The 14,168-nt window shown below is 37.2% G+C and overlaps 2 long non-coding RNA genes across 2 annotated transcripts in view; one reads left to right on the forward strand and one right to left on the reverse strand.

The window, feature by feature from the left end:
• The window catches only part of LOC140636706 (uncharacterized), a 97,066-nt gene extending 89,346 nt beyond the window's left edge, over window positions 1-7,720 (forward strand). The window contains exons 3-4 of the long non-coding RNA XR_012033913.1: window positions 6,120-6,371; window positions 7,585-7,720. This is a non-coding gene — a long non-coding RNA (uncharacterized lncRNA). The remainder of the gene's footprint in view (window positions 1-6,119; window positions 6,372-7,584) is intronic.
• Window positions 1-14,168, reverse strand: part of LOC140636705 (uncharacterized) — a 169,532-nt gene that overhangs the window by 9,670 nt on the left and 145,694 nt on the right. The window lies entirely within an intron of this gene.

The raw sequence follows: 14,168 nt of genomic DNA on the forward strand, positions 1-14,168 counted from the left end.
GGATAAACACAGGGTGCTAACTGTGTAATTGGGAGTTCTCTGAATTGATTTCCATCTAATAGATGTTTTATCAAAGGATATGCAACCAAAAATGTGGTAATTTTAAGCTCATGTATATAATATTTAAAAATAGTAATCACAACAATTGTTTAGAACTTAGAGTGAGAAAATATTTTTTTTTGGTGGGAGGAATGGTTTGTCACTGACTCATATTTGAAAACAAGTTTTTGTCAGTTTTAGTATTGTTTTAAACTCTCTTGGAGCACCTGGGTAGCTCAGTTGGTTAAGCATCTGCTTTGGGCTCAGGTCATGATCTCAGGGTCCTGGGATCGGGCACCATGTCGGGTTCCCTGCTCGGTAGAGAGCCTTCTTCCTCTCCCTCTGCTCCTCCCCACCACTCATACACTCATACTCTCTCTAAATAAATACATAAATTAATAAAAAAATCTTTAAACAAAACAAAACTCTCAATAGACTTGTCCACATATTTGCCTGCACTTAGGCAACCACCCTGCCATTGATTTGGCACTGGAAGCAGTGTGGGGGGAGAGTAGAAAGCAGAGAGATAGAGCTGAAAGGCATTTTGCAGAGGAACTGATGGAGAGGACTTGAGCTAGAATAGTCACATTGGAAATTATGTCAGACTATTGGTTTGTGTAATGATAATCAAGTTTAATTCCTGCCTGAGATGGCAGTGGCCATCTCAAAGTTGCTGCCACATCTCAAAGTTGCTACCACATCTCTATCAGACCCTCCCTCCGTAGTTGGTATTGCTGATTACTTTGGGGCTTTCATTGAACTTACCTGTGAACTTGCTAATTGCCCTTCAACTTGTCTCTAGGTTTCCGGCACTCTGTATCTAGGTATCTACATCTTACCTTCAGTGTGACTTAGCCATGCCCCCAGTTGAGCTTGATGGTCCAAACAATCTAGCCTATCATTAGAATTGTTAAGTGAAATAAAATTTTTAGTGAAACAGATTCTAGAATTTTTCTTTTTTAAAAAAATTATATTTATTCATGAGAGACACACAGAGAGAGGCAGAGACTTAGGCAGAGGGAGAAGCAGACTCCCTGCAGGGAGCCTGATGGGAGACTCAATCCCAGGACCCTGGGATCATGACCTGAGCCCAAGGCAGATGCTCAAGCACTCAGACACCCAGGTGCCCCTAGATCCTAGAATTTCTTTATAACACATTTTAGGATTTACTAACTTTAAAAGTAAGAACTTTGCCCGCACCCCTGCCCTATTTTCCTGAAATGACTATGCCTATTTCCCTTCTACATCATTATCCTATAACACCCTTTTATAAGTTTGTTTCTTTCATTAGGCTGGAGACATATGTATTTATTTTAACATATATATTTATTTTTCCAATGTCTTGGAAAAAGTTCAATAACGACAAAACCTGGACTTATAATAATGTAGTTGCTAGAAATGACAAATTGATAGCCTGCAGGCCAAGTCCATACTTTAGCTGCATTTAATTTGGCTCATTTAAATCTTTTTAATTGGTTACTAGTATTTAAAAATTGAGATCCTCTGAACAAAAACATGGCTTTTCTGCTTTGTTTTCAGGGCACCTAGGTGGCTCAGTTGATTAAGCATCTGTCTTTGGCTCAGGTCATGATCCTGGGGTCCTGGGATAGAGCACCACATTGGGTTCCCTGCTCATTGGGGAGTCTGCTTCCCCTCTCCCACTGCTCCTTTCCCCACTCATGCTCTCTCTCTGAAATAAATAAATAAAAATCATAAAAAAAGTTTTCATTATCACTGGGTCTATATTTCTAGGTAGTAGTCAATTGGTGCTAAATAGTGGCTACCACCTTTTGACAGGGTCTCTCTAAGCTTGATTTCTGCTTTTATGAGACCTACTTGAACCTAGTAGACATTTAAATTTGTAACTCATGATTTAGAATTTAGAGTCTACAATATTATCAAAGGTCACATTAGTCAAACTGTTTCCTTCAGAATATATAATCAGACTGTTGACTGTCTATTCCCCAAAAGGCTACCCAATAAATTTAGGTTTGATCAACATGGGTTTTTTTTTTTTTTTCAGCTTTCAACACCCATGCACAAAGATAGGGACAATTTTGCTTGGCTTTGGAAAAGAATTTGAATGAAAATGCAGGAGAGATATTTCTTCCCAATTATGCAGATAGGAATAAATTAAGTATTGTAAAAGTATGTGCAGATTTCCTAAACAGTGACACCCAGCACTTCTAGACCATTCTATCATGCCATAATATCTGGCAGGGGAATCTGTGAATACTTGCTTGCATGTCCATCCCAAGGTCTTTTCCAGTTCAAATTTTTCATCACCACTCTAGAACACCTAATAATTTAAGTCACTCGGGCGTGTTTTTTCTAAAGTGGAAAATAAAGTCCGCATAGTCATAAATCTGCCAAACTTACTGCACAGCCAGTTTACCTAACCAAACAGACTGCTCGGTTTTTCCCTCTAACTAACATACCTGCTATTTTGGTAAGTTCACTGTGGATAGGTCTTCTTTAAGAACGAAAGATGTACACTTGCTTTATGTTTTCATGATTAGAAGGTCTGTTGTATTGATTGTCCTAGAACAAAATGGCTTTCAGTCAGAGCTCCTTATTTTAGGAGACCAATAGAAAGTTGGTTTCACATTTTTAAAAATTTAAATAAGGGACACCTGGATGGTTCAGTGGTTGAGCAGCTGCCTTCAGCTCAGGGTATGGTCCCAGAGTCCTGGGATCAAGTCCCATATCAGGTTCCCCCCAGGGAGCCTGCTTCTCCCTCTGCCTGTGTCTCTGCCTCTCTCCCTGTGTTTCTCATGAATAAATAAGGAAAATCTTTAAAAAATAACAAAATAAAAATTAAAAAAATTTAAGTAAGCTTTTCTTTTAGAATAGGTTTTGATTTATAGGAAATTTACAAAGTTAGTATGAGAATACTCCTCACCAAGTTTCTACTGTTATTAACATTTTACATTACTGTGGAAAATTTGTCATAACTAAGGAACCAACATTGGTGCATTATAATGAACCGAAGTCCACACTTTATTTGACTTTAACTGGTTTTTCTTTAATGTCTTTTCTTTCTATTCCAGGATCCCATTACCACAAAAAACATGTTATATTTAGATATCATGTCCTTTAGGCTGTTCTTGATTGACAGTTTCTCAGATTTTCTTTCTTTTTCATGACTTTAACAATTTTGAGGAGTATTGGTTGGATATTTTATAGAAGTCCCTCAATTTAGGGTTTTCTTATGTTTTCTCCTGATCAGCCTGGGGTTATGAGATTTTGAAATAATAGCACAGAGGTCAAGTGCACCTCTTATTACATTGCATCATATCATGCATTACTCTCTCTTTTTTTTTTCATTTCAAGGGCATGCTTTATTTTTTTCTTTCTTTTTTTTAAATAATAAATTTATTTTTTATTGGTGTTCAATTTGCCAACATACAGAATAACACCCAGTGCTCATCCCTTCAAGTGCCCCCGTCAGTGACCGTCACCCATTCACCCCCACCCCCGGCCCTCCTCCCCTTCAACTACCCCTAGTTCATTTCCCAGAGTTAGGAGTCTTTATGTTCTGTCTACCTTTCTGATATTTCCAACACATTTCTTCTCCCTCCCCTTATATTCCCTTTCACTATTATTTATATTCCCTACATGAATGAGAACATATAATGTTTATCCTTCTCCGATTGACTTATTTCACTCAGCATAATACCCTCCAGTTCCATCCACATCAAAGCAAATGGTGGGTATTTGTCGTTTCTGATGGCTGAGTAATATTCCATTGTATACATAGACCACATCTTCTTTATCCACTCATCTTTCAATGGACACCGAGGCTCCTTCCACAGTTTGGCTATTGTGGACATTGCTGCTATAAACATCGGGGTGCAGGTATCCCGGCGTTTCATTGCATCTGAATCTTTGGGGTAAATCCCCAGCAGTACAATTGCTGGCTCATAGGGCAGGTCTATTTTTAACTCTTTGAGGAACCCTCAGACAGTTTTCCAGAGTGGCTGCACCAGTTCACATTCCCACCAACAGTGTAAGAGGGTTCCCCTTTCTCCGCATCCTCTCCAACATTTGTGGTTTCCTGCCTTGTTAATTTTCACCATTCCCATTGGTGTGAGGTGGTATCTCATTGTGGTTTTGATTTGTATTTCCCTGATGGCAAGTGATGCGGAGCATTTTCTCATGTGCATATTGGCCATGTCTATGTCTTCCTCTGTGAGATTTCTGTTCATGTCTTTTGCCCATTTCATGATTGGATTGTTTGTTTCTTTGCTGTTGAGTTTAATAAGTTCTTTATAGATCTTGGAAACTAGCCCTTTATCTGATACGTCATTTGCAAATATCTTCTCCCATTCTGTAGGTTGTCTTTGAGTTTTGTCGACTGTATCCTTTGCTGTGCAAAAGCTTCTTATCTTGATGAAGTCCCAATAGTTCATTTTTGCTTTTGTTTCTTTTGCCTTCGTGGATGTATCTTGCAAGAAGTTACTGTGGCCGAGTTCAAAAAGGGTGTTGCCTGTGTTCTCCTCTAGGATTCTGATGGAATCTTGTCTCACATTTAGATCTTTCATCCATTTTGAGTTTATCTTTGTGTATGGTGAAAGAGAGTGGTCTAGTTTCATTTTTCTGTCATGCATTACTATCGTGATTACTTGTCCATGATGATGTTAATCTTAATCATCTGATTTATCTAGTGTTTACCAGCTTTCTGTACTGTAAATTTACTGCATTCCCCCCACTCTACTTCCTTAGTTGAAAGCAGTCAGTAAGTAAAGTCCATACCCAAGGTGTGAGGAGTTAAAGCTTTATTTCCTTGAGGGGGTAGTATCTACATAAATTATTTGGAATTCTTCTGCATTGAAGTTTCATCACTCCTCTCTATTTATTTGTTCAGTAATTTATTTGTATAAGTAGAGGCTCACAAATATGAACTTTATATTACGGGTTATAATTCACTACTATCTTATTTATTTTGTTGCTTAAATTATTTCAACTTTGGCCTTTGAGAACACTTTCAGTCTGGTCATGTGTTCCTTTGATGTGCCCCCATCATTTTGTTTATTGAGCACTTCCTTACTTTATGGCATTGCAAGATTCTCTAGGCTCATCTTTTATATTCCCTGCCTAAGTCCTAGAATCAGTCAGTTCTCCAAGGAGGTCTGGTTTCTTTTATTAGAGAATGGTAATAGAAACCAAGATTTGGGCATTGGATGTGCTCATTGCTCCTGGGATGTCATCATTTCTAGGCCCTCTCAGTGGACAGTGCTAGGACTTGTAAAATCATTTCTCTACCTATCTGTATCATTTTAAGCCAAATACATGTTCGTACTGATGTTTCTGGCTCTACTCCAGAACCACATGGCTCATTCTGCTTCTACCTTGTTTATTTATAATGTCTCAGTAGTGAGAAACCTAGATCCTACCACCCATCATCCATTTACTCATTTATGTGATCCCAGTATAAGATTTTCTTATCTCCATAGTCTCTACATATAATGGGTTCATGAGAGATCTTGGGGCCCAAACTCAGGTAGAAAAACCCTGTTATTTTTAGTTCTTTCTAAATAAAGATATAGGCATTTGTAAAGCACATTTGGCCACACTGCAAAATAAATATCCATTGAAATAGATAAGTATACATTAGCAGATAACATATCTGTGCATATGAGTATACTATTAGTATAATTGCTAATTAGGGGTATCAGCTCTAGAGGATTTATGAAGGCAAGTGATTGAACAGGTGAATATAGTCATTCAACATATCAGAGGTAGAAACTTTTTGTTTTTTGTATATAACAGAAACCCCTTGGGAAGCTTTAGCTATACTCATTATTTGGTTGCAAAAAAAGATTTCTTATAAAAGGATATTTTGTAAAGTTGTACAAATGAAGCTTTATCCTTCGGGAGTAACAAAAACCAAGGTGAGTGATATTTAGGGAATTAAATTATAAAATGAGATAACATAAGTTTGGGGTATACTGAACTATTGCATTAGGAGTTATTTGAATGCAGAAACAGCTTAATGTATTTCTAGAGTAAAATAAATTTCTAGTTTTCTTGAAAAAATGCTAATGCAAACATATTATAAAAATTTCCCTTATCATTAGATGGAGGCAAGTAGAATAATGACTGTACTTCTGGGAAGGCCTGCAGTGCTTTTGGAAGAATTGATCATGTTCTCCAGTGAGAGCCTTGTTCTGGGTGCTGTAATTGTGCCAGAGATGGAATGTGAAACTACTTTTATTGCAGAGACATGGAGGACTAATACTAACAAGCACAAGGAAACCATTGAGAAAGACCAAAGATGCCCTCAGAAGTTCACAATCAATATAAAGTTTTGATACAACATGGAGTATGAGGTGAATCTATCACAGTAGGAGATAATTCCACAAAACTTCATTAAAAATGTGGCTCCTGGCCTATTACTGTAATTAGTGAACATTTGATCCTATCCACCAGCTATTCCTAGCTTAGTGATTTGTGTTGAAGAATTTAAGTGGCAATGTTAACTTTCAAGAGGGGTCTTATAGGTATCTCTAGTTCTCCCTGTGTCTGCATCCCCTAACTTAGGTCAAACAACACTCATTTCTACTGGGGACACATCTAGTTCTTGTAACCTCATGCTATTTAAGGTAGGAGGGGTACTTAGAAACCCTAACATTACTGCAGAGAGGAAGGAAACTCCGCCTGGGCTTATTAAATAAATAAATGAGTGTATGAAGTGGATTAAAGGGAGAAGCTAGGGGATCAAGTAGGGAAATATAGAAAGGTTTTGTTTATGGTATATTCTTGAAACATTTGATACATTATTCAAATCTATTCCCTTTCTTAATATGGAGGATTTAATGGACTAAATGGCATTCATTGGTTACTTTAGTGTGGATAACCAAGAACTGACTGACCAGAAGCATCTGGTGCAATTGCTTAAATTAGTGCAACTCTCACAATGAATGATTGTGTCTCTTACTGATAGTACACTCATCACCTTGGGAAACACAAAAATATTACAAAAATAAAAATACTGACATGACCTTTCCAGATATTAAAAACTAAATCTTTTACAAGGTATGGTTCATTTTTGTTAACAAAAAAGGTTATAAAATATTCCTTATTGATGTGCCATGAGTCTGTCAAATTGGGTAAGTACAGAAATAGATTTGACCTCTTTATCCTCAGTAGTGAAATCTGTTTTATGATTCCAAGTCAAGAAAATTATGTTCTATGTTATATCCATATTAAATGCTTTGAAAATATGATGTTTGTGTAATAATTTACCTTTTATAAAATATTTGCACAACCATTATTTCAACTGGAGTTACCAAATAGGACAAATGTTAGATTTAAAAAATATTTTCTTAGAAATTCTGAAAGATAATGATTCTTTTAAATTATTTTATTTAAAAATTAAAATATTTTATCTATTCAGATATCACAGTTCCAAATCCATTGTATGTTATACTATTATCGTTTCAGCTTTAAGATAAAGTTTTAATTACATAGAAACTTATCAACAATGCAAAGAATCCTCATCATAGGAAATATTTTTTAATATTTTATTTATTTATTTGACAGAGTGAAAGCAAGAGAGCACAAGGAAGGAGAGCAACAGAGGGAGAAGCAGGCTCCCTGCTCAGTGGGGCTTGAGCCTAGAACCCAGGGATCAAGATCTGAACCAAAGGCAGATGCTTAACGCATTGAGCTACCCAGGCACTCCAGAAAAATGTTTTCATTAAAGAAAAGTCTTTCATTTTAATTTCATCCAGTTTGATTTGACCATTTCTAAACATGTATTCACTATGTGGAGAGTGCTATGCTAATGGGTTGTAAGACATGTATGTAAAATCACTTCTGTTCCCAAGAACTAATAATGACATATAAAGTCTAAGGAGTTCATGAGGATCTCAGCTATCTGCTATGGGCAGTGTGGGAGAGCGAAGACAAGGACAAAAGAAACTATGATGCTAAGCAGGACATGATGCCAGATATATAAAAGCAATGATGTGATGAGCACTAGGTGTCCAATAATTCATCAGTTGTAACATATATTGGATTAGGATCTAGTCATATGACCTTATTTGACCATAATTACTTCATTTTTAATTTTTTTAGTTTTTTTTTAGAGAGGGAGAGAGAGAGACAGTGAGAGAAAGGGGGCAGGGAGGGGCAGAAAGGGAGGGAGAGAATCTTAAGCAAGCTTCATGCCCAGCACAGAGGCTGAGATGGGACTTGATCTCACAACTCTGAGATCACAACCTGAGCTGAAATCAAGAGTTGAATCCTTAACCAACTGAGTCACCCAAGCACCCCCATAATTACTTCTTTAAAGGCCCTATCTCCAAAAATAGTTACATTCTGAAGTGGTATTGGGGGTTGGAAGTTCAACATATGAATTTGGAGAGACACAATTCAGTGCCTAACGCTATGTCACAGTCTGGGCTAAATGGAAGGAAATATAGATGCCATTTCTACAATGCACCCACTAAGCATATGTTATTTCATTTAATCCTCATAAACAGGCCCGATTACCATGATCATCTTTATGATGAGGAAAACAATTCTAAGAGAGGTTAAATAATATGGCTAGCACCACATATTTAGAAAATGATGGAATCAAGACTTAAACATTATGTGTTGAGCTGTGGATCTCCACTGCCACTTTGGAACAGAGGAATATCAGCCTCTGGTTGGGGATGAGGATATGAGATCCCTCTGATCCCTTTAAAACTACTTTTCCCTTTTCTTGAAGGTAAAGCTTTTGGGACTCACATTTAGGATATATTTCCTCTGATATTTGGTCCATAGGCTTTTTTCAAAAGAACAGGATGAGTATATTCTTTCCTTAGAAAAAGATGAAACACTGAAACTAATACTACACTGTATGTTAACTAATCAGAATTTAAATAAAAGCTTTTAAAAAAAAGAAAGATGAAACACCAAGTACATGCTTATTAATATACGGGGAAGTGTTATGTTAGTTACTCCTATTAATTTATTATTCTGGAAAGGTCATTCATAGGCTGTCACCTGCAATGTTGCTCACAGCTGTCTGAAGGGTTCCAAGGCCTAGGACCATTGCCTTCCTCCACCAACAATGGCTGTCAGGCAAGTTGCTCTCTTTTAGCTGACCCCCATTATGGCTCCTTTATTAATGACACTTGGGGTCATTGCTCCTGTAAAGAGGTAGGTAGAAACTATCTTCTTCTTTTTTTTAACTTTATTTATTTATTCATGAAAGACACAGAGAGAGGCAGAGACAAAGACAGAGGGAGAAGCAGGCTCCTCGCAGGGAGCCTAATGTGAGGGACTCAATCCCTGGACCAGGATCACTCCCTGAGCCGAAAACAAATGCTCAACTCCTGAGCCACCCAGGCGTCCCTGCCTTCTGGTCTTTTAAGAGATAAGTTTTCCTGAAGGCTGAATATAAAAAGGTTTTTGCCAAAGTAATTCTGTGGAAAATGAAATTTTCATTTGCACACAAAAATGGAGAAAAGCAAAATGGAGACTTCCAGAATAAGGTTTCAAATGTACAGACAGGTGTCCTGATAAAGACAGGCAATTCTCTCAGCACAATGCTCTTGTTTTATTTTTAATTATAGTGAGTTAGAAGGTTAGTCCTGCTCTTTGGTTGCACTTTAATTATTTTCCCAATGTTGTCTTTCTGTGTTATGATCTCTTTAAGAGGCAGGAGGAAATAGACATTTAATTAACCAGATGTCACTCAATAAATCTTAAGTGTTATTCTCTGTATCAGACAACCAAATGTAAAGCACTAAAAAAAGGCCTGATTTTTAAATATGAATTTGGCATAATTTAAGTTTTTAGTGATAATGATACTCTTAAAAGTAAAATTAAGAAAGTCTTTTAAAATATTGGGCAGAAAAGGGTTTCTTACATGAGCAGTACCATTAATGACTGACCATGTTCTCTATCCTTCTATATGTTTGTCTATTGATTTATTCTGTAGTTTGTTTCTGAAGTGCCCTTTTCTTCACATAAAGGAGGCTGATTCCAGAGGAAGAGTCGACAGGCAAAAAGTTGAAGGTAGCTGGCACTTTAGATTTCATCAATAGCCATTCCCCTTCGAAAACAGAATTCTGACTTTTGCTCACCCTCCTTCTAGGTATACCTCCTTTAAGGATGGCAGGCTCTTCTGCAACCAAGGAAATAACTTATTATTTATCTAAGCCAATTGTACTGGTCTCATTCACTTTTAGAAGTAATTAGGTTTAAGTATATGCATGCAACAAAGCCCTGCCAGTGAGACATGAGGGGAAATCTACTGAGCACTACTGAGAAGATCTTTTTCCCCTTACTGTTAGAAAGAGACAAAAGACAAGGTAGGTGTATTTAACACCTCACAGAAATCTTGAAACTGAGCCAGCCATCTTGAGCTGAGAAGGGGTGGAGGTCAGCCTAAGAAAACAATCAATATGCTGGAGATATGTGGATGGCATAGCAGACAATAGAAGGAAACTACTTATAATTTTTTTTTGCTATTTAATTATTTTTTAAAGAGATTTTATTTTTTCAGAGCAGCTTTGAGTTCACAGCAAAATTGACCCAAAGTACAGTGATTTCCCATATCCCCAGGTCCCCACACGTGCATAACCTTCCCCATTATCAACATATCCCCCACCAGAGTGGTACATTTGTTGCAACTGATGAACCTGCACTGATGTCATTATCACCCAAAGCCCAGAGTTTACATTAGGGTAGACTCTTAGTGTTGTACATTCAATGGATTTGGAAAAATGTATAATGACATGTATCCACAACCAGTATAGTCCCATGCAAAGTAGTTTCACTGCCCTAAAGATTCTTTTTGCTCTGTCTATTCAGTCCTTTCTCCCCACTAACCTCTTGCAACCCCTGATATTTTCACTGTCTCCATAGTTTTGCCTTTCCCAGAATGTCATATAGTTGGAATTATGCAGTATGTAGCCTTTTCAGATTGACTTCTTTAATTTACTAATATGCATTTAAGGTTCCTCTGTGTCTTTTCATGGCTTGAAATCTCATTTCTTTTTAGTGCTGAATAATATTCCATTGTCTAGATGTACCACAGTTTATCCATTCACATACTGAAGGACATCGTGGTCATTCAGAGTTTGGCAATTATAAATAAAACTGCTATAAACATCTGTGAGCAGGGCTTTAGATGGACTTAAGTTTTCACTTCCTTTGGATAAATACTAAGTAGCACAGTTGCTGGATTGTATAGTAAGAGCGTGTTTGGTTTTGTAAGAAACTGTGTTCCAAAGTGATGATACCATTTTGCATTCCCACCAGCAATGAGAGAAGTTTCTGTTGCTCTGTATCCCCATTAGCATGTGGTATTATCAGTGTTTTGGATTTTGGGCAGTCTGACAGGTATGTAGCTCTTGTTTTTAAGAAACATACACTGAAATATTTGCAGGCAGAGAGGCATTGCAGTATAATCTTACATAGCTCAGAAAAACTGAACACATTCTAAACACTACAAAGTAGTATTTATTAGAAGGGATCCCTCTTTTTCCTAGCTTCCCCTCCCCCTCCCCCTCTTCTTTCTAGTCTTCAACTTTTCTGTTTTATATGTAAAACAGCAAGAAGAGTTTTTTAAATTTTTTAAATTATTTTTTATGGCCAGGGTTGATGGGAGGAAGTGGAAGAAACACATTTTAATTTCTTCTAACTCTGACCATAAATTCTGGAGCATCAGTTTTCATACTTGGCTACAACTTGGAATCATTCGAAGAGTTTAAATAAATACTGAACTGATGCCTGGGTCCATTCCTAGAGATTGTGATTTAATTGGATTGAGGTCTTGTCAGGATTTTTAAAAGCTCTCTAGGTTATTCCTAATTGCAGTAAAATGTGAAAGCCACTACCCTAGAGTGATCTTATTTTTTAAAAATATTTTATTTAAATTCAATTTGCCAACAGATAGTATAACACCCAGTGCTCATTCCATCAAGCGCCTTCTTCACTGCCTGTCGCTCCTTTACACCATCCCCCATTCTCCTCCCCTTCTGCAACCCTTTGTTTCCCAGAGTTAGGAAGTCTCTCATGGTTTGTCTTCCTAATTTTTCCCCACCCAGTTTCACTCCTTTCCCTATAGTCTCTTTCACTATTTCTTATATTCCACATATGAGTGAAACCATATGATGATTGTCCTTTGACTTATTTCACTCAGCATGATACCCTCCAGTTCCATCCACATTGAAACAAATGGTTTACCATGCTTTCTGATGGCTGAGTAATATTCCATTATATATACATAATGGAATATTCATTCCATTATATATATGTATATATGTACATATATATGTATATACCATGGAATATACATTCCACTATATATATATGTATATACATACATATATATATGTATATACCACATCTGCACATCTGCTTTATCCATTCATCTGTCAAAGGACATTGTGACTCCTTCTAGAGTTTAGCTGTTATGGACATTGCTGCTATGAACACTGCAGGGTGCAGGTGTCATGTCATTTCACTACATCGTATCTTTGGGGTAAATACCCAATAGTGCAATTGCTGGGTCATAGGGTAGCTCTATTTTTAAATTCTTGAGGAACCCCCACATTGTTTTCCAGAATAGCTGCACCAGCTTGCATTCCCACCAATGGTGCCAGGGGGTTCCCCTTTCTCCACATCCTTGCCAACATTAATTGTTTGCTGTCTTGTTAATTTTAGTCATTCTCACTGGTGTAAAGTGGTATCTCATTGTGGTTTTGATTTGTATTTCCCTGATGGCAAGTAATGTGGAGCATTTTTTCAGAGCTTATTGGCCGTATCTAGGTCTTCTTTAGAGAAATGTCTGTTCATGTCTTCTGTCCGTTTCATGACTGGATTGTTTGTTTCTTGAGTGTTGTGTTTGATAAGTTCTTTTTAGATCCTGGATACTGATCTATATCTGATATGTCATTTGCAAATATCTTCTCCCATTCTGTAGATTATCTTTTAGTTTTGTTGACTGTTTCCTTTGCTGTGCAGAAGCTTTTTACCTAGAGCGATCTTATGATTTACAAATGCAAAGAAAACAATTTGACAAGGAAAAAAGTTTGACAAAAATAAATCTGTATTAAACATCTAAATCCAGGATCAAATAAACCTGTAGAGACAGGTATATTTCTTGTGTGTGTCTGTGTGTGTGTGTGTGTGTGTGTTTTAGCAAAGCAAACTTTGTGCCGAGGAGCACAAAGTGATTCTTAAGGCCTCATGATCATAATCACTAGAAGAAACCCCTAAACTTTTAATTATTCAGATTCCACTCCATGCCTTCCTAATCATAACTTCTAGAGTAGGTTGTTTGAGTAAATGTTTGCTTTAAAATAAAACAAAACAAACAAAAATACAACCCTCAAGTAATTGTGCTGATTAGTGAGGGTTTGGAAAATATGAGGATTGTGTACACTCTTCTAAACTTCAGTGATCCTCTGCCATTTCATTGACTTCAAAAGTATGTGTCTCTTCACATTAATGTATATTGAGTATCAGCCATATAGCAGCTTCTATGAGGTAGGATTTCTTAATCAGGCTCATGAATTCCCTTGGAGATCCAACTTGAAAGGGCATAGAAAACACCTGGAGAACTATTAAAGTGAAGTTCTTGGCTTGATGACTAGCAATCCAGATTTTGTAGTTCTGTGAGAGGCCCAGGAATCATTATTTTATTTTCTTACAATTATTTTTTAAATATTTATTTACAAGAGAGAGAAAATGCATGTGCACACATGTGAGTAGGGGGAGGGCCAGAAAGAGAGTCTTCAAACAGACTCTTTGCTGAGTGGAGTGCCCAATCCCACAACCCTTGAGATCATGACCTGAACTGAAACCAAGAGTTGGATGCCCAACTGACTGAGCCAGTCAGGCACTCTAGGAATCATTATTGTAATGTTTAGGTTGATTTCGAAGCAGATGTTTCAAGGATCAACCTTTAAAAAATTCTTCCTTGGAAGAATCATAGATCCACCTCAAGGGCTCTTTCAGTTTGCAGTTTTATGCAAAATTGTGTGTGCATGTGTGTGTGCGTGCACATTTTTCTGAGGTGGAAGGCCTTACTGGTACACCAGATTCTCAAAGGGAGCAATGACTCTCTACCTAGGATAGAAGAGTAAGGTCCAGAAATTTGAGTAAGGTCAGAAAGGAGTTAT

Source organism: Canis lupus, chromosome 7 (genome assembly GCF_048164855.1).
Source record: "Canis lupus baileyi chromosome 7, mCanLup2.hap1, whole genome shotgun sequence".
In the NCBI taxonomy this organism is placed as follows: domain Eukaryota; kingdom Metazoa; phylum Chordata; class Mammalia; order Carnivora; family Canidae; genus Canis; species Canis lupus.